Raw genomic sequence first — 7,085 nt, forward strand, 5'->3', positions numbered from 1 at the left:
AATGCTTTTGTGGTTCTTTATGCAGAAAAACAAGATAGTTATAAGAAAACCAACAACTGCCCACAAACGGAAGCATTTCTGATGGGAGGCACTACACACACCCTCAAGACACACCCACACACGCTCTGCCCTGCACATGCTCCACCCAGGCCCTGCACACGCTCCGCCCCGCACACGCTCTGCATATGCCCCGCACGCTCCACCCCGCAAACACTCCGCACACGCACAATTTCCTTTTTTAAACAAAATAATTTAAAAAAAATAAAAATATTGAGCACTAAGATTTGCTCTCAGGGTCCTGCTCAGGCTCAGGCCCCTTCGGTGCAAGTTCCCAGATGGAATCCAGAGCAACAGCCGCCTGGGAAACCCCTTCCCCTCGCGCCGCATCGCGTAACCTCGTGACCTCCACTGGATTTTTCTCTCTTTGCAACACACAAACCTGAGTCTGTCTGTCGATGGCAGGTCCGTCTCTTCATAAATTAGTGCCATTATAACGTAGAACAGTGATGAATAAATAGAAGTTTTAAAAAAAACAGGTACAGGGTCGTCAGCTTTTGTCTCGAGCGGGTCCTGTGCCGCTGACTGTCCCGCTCACGTCTGGTGAACCTTGTGAAACATCAGCTCCCGGGGGATCCTCGTCTCAGTTTGCCGGCCTGGCACTCAAATGCTGCCACCATCTGCTTCACCACCTCGTCAAAGAAGACTGGCAAGCTGCGAGTGCAGGCATGAATGGAATTCGAACGAGATCTGGAAAAAGGACAACATTGTTTTGTTTGTTTGTTTGTGGGACGCCGCTGTGCGCAATTGGCTGCTGCATTTTTGCCCACAATATGATACGATAAGGTGCCACATCAAATGCAAGGATTATTATTATTGATAAGATACAGCAAAGCTAATGATAATGATGGCTGCATTTGCTTTAGCGAACAGACTGATTCTGATGAGGATTTGAACCTGGGCCCTTCCATTCTGTGCCAAGCTCTGGCCTGTCCTGTCGCCCCAGGAGTCAATGGCCATTAAACCCGTTTCAACGTGTGCAGAGGTTCTGTTAAATAAAATTAACGAAATAAATTTGAAGCAAAAACCTTACTGAAAAATCCACAGTGCAGGTTCGGGGGTAACCAGGAATTCCAGGGCTAAACCTCCACAAAGTGGTTAAACAATTTCCCATCCGTGCAGATTGCCTGGAATACAAGATCCTAACATCAGACACAGTGTCTGTAACATTACAAGAGCACTGAGCACTTACAGCAACTTACTGTCAAGGGCAGTGACTGCATTTTACAGGCAAATGCGGCAGCCAATTAATTTGCGAACAGCAACATCCCACAGAAACTAGAGATTTACTGGGATTGTTGGCCAGGATACCCTGAGAAACTCACTTCTCTTTTCCGATAGAACCACAGGATCTTTAATATCCACCTGAACAGGCCAGGCAGGAACCTGGTTTAACATCTCATCCGAAGGCCCGACAATGTGGCATTCCTTAACACCCCCGACACAGACAGAGCTGTGCCCCTGAGGCGAGAGCATTGTCAGACCCTTTACCTTGACCAAGTGAGGCCACACAGGGTGATGACATAGCGTTTAAGGCAAAACAGCTCTTACCCGAGTATCCGTCTCTCTGCGTATTCCTTCCTCTTGTAGGTCAAAGGCCCAGGAAAGCTCAGGAATGTTCGGCGTGGAGGGGCTGTGCTTGACAGGCACACGCAGGGCTCTGGTTTGGCTATTCTGGCTATGAGGGTTCTGCAAGATGACATGTGTCTGGGAGAGGGGAAAGGAGATGTGTTTACACGCTGTTTACTTCCGTGTCTCCTGAGCCCAAGCAGAGCCAGACCAGATCAGCACCGTGTGTGCGAGGACAACACACTGGCACCATGTGTGTGGGGGGGTCACACATGTGACCGAGTAAATATCGATCTCTTGCAACTTTCCCACTTTTGACAGGAGGAGATTCATCCAAACACATCAAGAGACGCACAAACATTCAGATCATCACAAAACTACTCCCAACCTGAGGATCCTTACACCATCAAATCAGGTTCATTTTTGAAAGGGGACGAATATTAAAAGGCTGTGTAAGTTGGGGGGATGGGGAGGAGCAAGCGGGGGTCAGGGATTACACTGGACGGGGTGAATGGTCTGTTGTGGTGTCTCTGATCTCACCCTCAGACTCTGGAGAGAAGAGGAACCAAGGTTCAGGAAGTACGATGGGGGGCAGCGATCGGATGAAAATCAGCCACTGGTCCCACCATTGCTCCAGTCAGCAGCACCTTCAGTCGCGGCAGAGACCCCGAGATAAGGGGCAGAGACCCCGAGATAAGGGGCAGGGACCCCGAGATAAGGGGCAGGGACCCCGAGATAAGGGGCAGGGACCCCGAGATAAGGGGCAGGGACCCCGAGATAAGGGGCAGGGACCCCGAGATAAGGGGCAGGGACCCCGAGATAAGGGGCAGGGACTCCGAGATAAGGGGCAGGGACCCCGAGATAAGGGGCAGGGACCCCGAGATAAGGGGCAGGGACCCCGAGATAAGGGGCAGGTATGCGAGTCTCCGAGACCTGATCAGACGCTGCGATCAAATGTATCGATGATGGTTATTATTGCCTGCTGTTGTTGTTGTTGCTGTTGTTGTGGGGGAGGTGCAGTGAGTGAGAGGCAGCCCTGGGTGGTGGTGGTGGTGATGATGATGATGATGGTGGTGGTGGTGGTGATGATAATGGTGGTGATGATGATGATGGTGGTGGTGATGATGATGATGATGATGGTGGTGGTGGTGATGATGATGATGATGGTGGTGGTGATGATAATGATGGTGGTGGTGGTGATGATGATGATGATGATAATGGTGGTGATGATGATGATGATGATGGTGGTGGTGGTGATGATGATGGCGGTGGTGATGATGATGATGATGATGGTGGTAGTGGTGATGATGATGATGGTGGTGGTGGTGATGATGATGATGATGGTGGTGGTGGTGATGATGATGATGATGATAATGGTGGTGATGATGATGATGACGATGATGATGATGCTGGTGGTGGTGATGATGATGGCGGTGGTGGTGATGCTGATGATGGTGGTGGTGATGATGATGATAATGGTGGTGATGATGATGATGATGATGGTGGTGGTGATGATGATGATGATGATGGCGGTGGTGGTGATGATGATGATGGTGGTGGTGATGATGATGGTGGTAGTGGTGATGATGATGATGGTGGTAGTGGTGATGATGATGATGATGGTGGTGGTGATGATGATGGTGGTGGTGGTGATGATGAAGGTGGGGGGAGGCTTTGGCCTTTCAGCCTCACACAGTTTCCTCTGTTAAAGCGGAGCGGGAGCCGTGTGTGAGAGGCGGAGACCGGGAGGGACCGGGAGATGGAGAGTTGGCGGCAGTGGGCGCTCGGGCAGCCTCTGGCGGGAGTCCCGCGGGGGCGGCGGCTGCTCAGGTACCGGGTCCGGGTCGGGCTCTGTGTCGCGATGTGTGTGGGGGAAGGCGGCCTGAGCTTTGCTGGGAACTGGACTGGATCTGGATATCAGCCCCCACCCCCCCCCCCCACCCCCGAGTCTCTCTCCTGACTGTACCGCACGCTGTACACCCGGATCAGCCCCGTGTACACTGACACCCGGATCAGCCCCGTGTACACTGACACCCGGATCAGCCCCGTGTACACTGACACCCGGATCAGCCCCGTGTACACTGACACCCGGATCAGCCCCGTGTACACTGACACCCGGATCAGCCCCGTGTACACTGACACCCGGATCAGCCCCGTGTACACTGACACCCGGATCAGCCCCGTGTACACTGACACCCGGATCAGCCCCGTGTACACTGACACCCGGATCAGCCCCGTGTACACTGACACCCGGATCAGCCCCGTGTACACTGACACCCGGATCAGCCCCGTGTACACTGACACCCGGATCAGCCCAGTTACACTTACAAGATCAGCCATGATCTTATTAAATGGTGGGGGAGGCTCGAGGGGCCGAATTGCCTACAGCTGCTCCTACGTCACAGATCAGTTCCAGTGACGACATTTATCATAGAATCATAGAATTATACAGAACACCTCCTTTAAGCTTATATTACCTCCTCATTCATCTTCCCAAAGTGCATCACCTGGAGGTCATACAAGTAAATCTCTGAAGGTGGCCGGACAGGGAGGTACAGCTGTTAAAAAAGCATAGGGATACTATAAAAATAGGGGCAAAGAATACAACAGTCAGGAAGTTCTGATGAACCTTTATATAAAACACTGGTGAGGCCTCAGCGAGAGACTGGGTTCAGTTCTGGGCCCCACACGTTAGGAAGGATGTCAAGGCATTGGAGAGGGTGCAAAGGAGATTGACCAGAATGGCACCAGGAATGAGGGACTTCAGTGATCAGGAGGGCTGCCTCTCACTCACTGCACCTCCCCCACAACAACAGCAACAACAACAACAGCAGGCAATAATAACCATCATCGATACATTTGATCGCAGCGTCTGATCAGGTCTCGGAGACTCGCAAACCTACATGTCAGCTGAAAGGAGCAGAGACCGGGGGGGAGGGGGGGTCACATAAACAACAACATGATCTGGTGTAAGGCCTTTCACGCCAGGAGGACATCCCAAGGCGCTGGACAGACGGTGTTTTGGACCCGAGCTGGGGGGGAAGGGGATGGCGGGGGGAGGGCGGGGGGAGGGGGGACGGCGGGGGGGAGGGGGGATGGTGGGGGGGACGGCGGGGGGGAGGGGGGAGCAGGGAGAGCGAAAGCACAGTCAAAGAGGAGGGTCTTTAGGTGGATCTTGAAGGAGGAGAGGGAGGGGGTGAGACGGAGGGACTGCGGGATGGGGTTCCAGAGGGTGGGGGCAGAGTGGCGGAAGGCCCGCCCGCTGATAGTGGGGTGAGCGAGGCGGGGGATGTGAAGCAGGCCGGAGCCCGCTGAGCAGAAGGAGTGAACAGGGTGGTAGGGGGTGAGGAGGTCGGAGAGCTCAGGGGGAGCGAGACCATGGAGGGCTTTGAGGTGAGGACCAGGATCTTGAACTGTATCCTCTATACCAGGAATGAGGGACTTCAGTTATCAGGAGAGGCTGGAGAAGCGAGGATTACTCTCACCATCGGCAGTCGAGCCTTCAGTCTCTCTGCTCCCACCATCTGTAACTCCATCCCACATTCCCTTTGCCTTGTTTCCACGCTCACCTCCTTCAAGGCACACTTCAATACCTCTTTGACTGTGCCTTCAGCCACCCTCCTACAATCTCTGCCCTCCACCCTCCCTGACCCCAACCACCAAGCCCCCACCCCCAATCAGGTCCTAATCACTAACTGGAACATCCTCCCGACATGAAAGGCGCTTTACAAATATAATGTTGTATTGTATTTTGTTGTACTTGGATACCTTTTGATAGATTAAAATTGGATTCAATTGGACAATAAATCGGACATTACTCCTCTCTTCCACAACATTTGGTTTGGCCAACGTTCATCATTGTGAACTGTATGTTATAATAATAATAATAATAATAATAATCCTTGCATTTGATATAGCGCTTTTCACGTCGGGAGGACGTCCCAAAGCGCTTCACAGAACACACTGTAAAGTGAATTGACTGTATATTTGTGGGCGAACGCGGCAGCCAATTGCGCACAGCAATGTCCCACAAACAGTCGTAGATTGAAAATGACCAATTTATTATTGTTTTTGGGTTTGAAAGGATTATTATTAGGCTCTGTGTGGAGTAAGGAAACTTGCCCGAGGTTTGGCCCTCTGCCTGGGATTGAACTCAGGTCTCTCGCTCGCAAAGCGAGTGCTCTAACCACTGAGCTACAGGACTCCACGATAGAGACTTGGGGAAGTCGGGATGGATTGAGATGTGATGGCAGATGATGGATTCCTTTGCTCTTCCCCCATATTCTTTAACGATATTCCTCTTAAAATGTTACCTTTTGGATATCTTTCTCATTATTTTATGGAAAGAAATCTACGATTTAACTGTAAATATATATATATATATATATGAGTTGACTCTCTTTCTCTCCTTCCGCCTTTCCCTCTCTTGCTCTTCTTCCCTTCCCCCTTTCATTACCTCTCTTCTCATTCCCTCTCTCTCGCTCTCTCTTCCCATCCTCTCCCCTTCTCTCCCATTCTCTGTCTCTCTCGTATCATGTTGATACGTAATTATTCTGTTGTATTCTTTTAACTACCTATAACTGTTACTAATTTTAATTAATAAACCTTGATTAATTGTACAAGATTTGTGTTAGTCTTTACTTCACAGTAGCGTTAAATTGGACATCGTGCACTGTGGGTTTTGTCCATAGGAGCAGCAAAGTCCCAGAAACCGGCAGTGCAGTGGGGCTCAGACCCCAACAGAGCACAGACACCACCTCTCATGGGAACAACGGAGCCTCTGACCACTGGCGAGTCAGACTCCAGGGTCATCCTTCACTAAAAATAATTTTTATTTTATTATTTTTATTTTATTTTATTAGGGGGAAGGTGGGGGGAGAGGGGAGGGGGAAGTGGGGGGGGAGGGGGGAGAGGGGGAAGGTGGGGGGGAGGGGGAGAGGGGATAGGGGGAGAGGGGGAAGGTGGGGGGAAGGAGGAGGTGGGGGGAGGGGGAGAAGGGGTGGGGGGAGGGGGAGGTGGGGGGAGAGGGGGAGGGGGGGAGAGGGAGAGGGGGAAGGAGGGGGAGAGGGGGAAGGAGGGGGGGGAGGGGGAAGGAGGGGGGAGGGGGGAGAGGGGGGAAGGAGGGGGGGAGGGGGGAGAGAGGGGGGAGGGGGAAGGGGGGGGGAGGGGGGGGGAGGGGGGAGAGAGGGGGGAGGGGGGGAGAGAGGGGGGAGAGGGGGAAGGAGGGGGGAGAGGGGGAAAGGGGGGGGAGGGGGGGCGCAGGATGAACAACCACAAGTTTGACCAAATGGTCTGTTTTCAGGTGTAACTTTCATTGATCACTTGAAAGTCCAGAGGCCGCTTCGAGCCGCAGTACCGGGCGGGGCCGGGAGGTGGCGCTGGAGCCGGAGAGCCGCAGTACCGGGCGGGGCCGGGAGGTGGCGCTGGAGCCGGAGAGCCGCAGTACCGGGCGGGGCCGG

At 52.8% G+C, this 7,085-nt stretch overlaps 1 long non-coding RNA gene across 1 annotated transcript; it reads right to left on the minus strand.

Annotated features, from left to right (window-relative positions):
* Positions 1 to 1,706, minus strand: LOC103191029. Its single transcript, XR_489218.2, has 2 exons — positions 1,609 to 1,706; positions 1 to 747 (listed from the first exon to the last, which is right to left on the minus strand). It is a non-coding gene; the product is annotated as an uncharacterized LOC103191029 (long non-coding RNA).
* Positions 1,707 to 7,085: the final 5,379 nt, after the last annotated feature.

The sequence above is a fragment of the Callorhinchus milii genome, unplaced genomic scaffold (assembly GCF_018977255.1).
Source record: "Callorhinchus milii isolate IMCB2004 unplaced genomic scaffold, IMCB_Cmil_1.0 Scaffold27, whole genome shotgun sequence".
NCBI lineage: Eukaryota > Metazoa > Chordata > Chondrichthyes > Chimaeriformes > Callorhinchidae > Callorhinchus > Callorhinchus milii.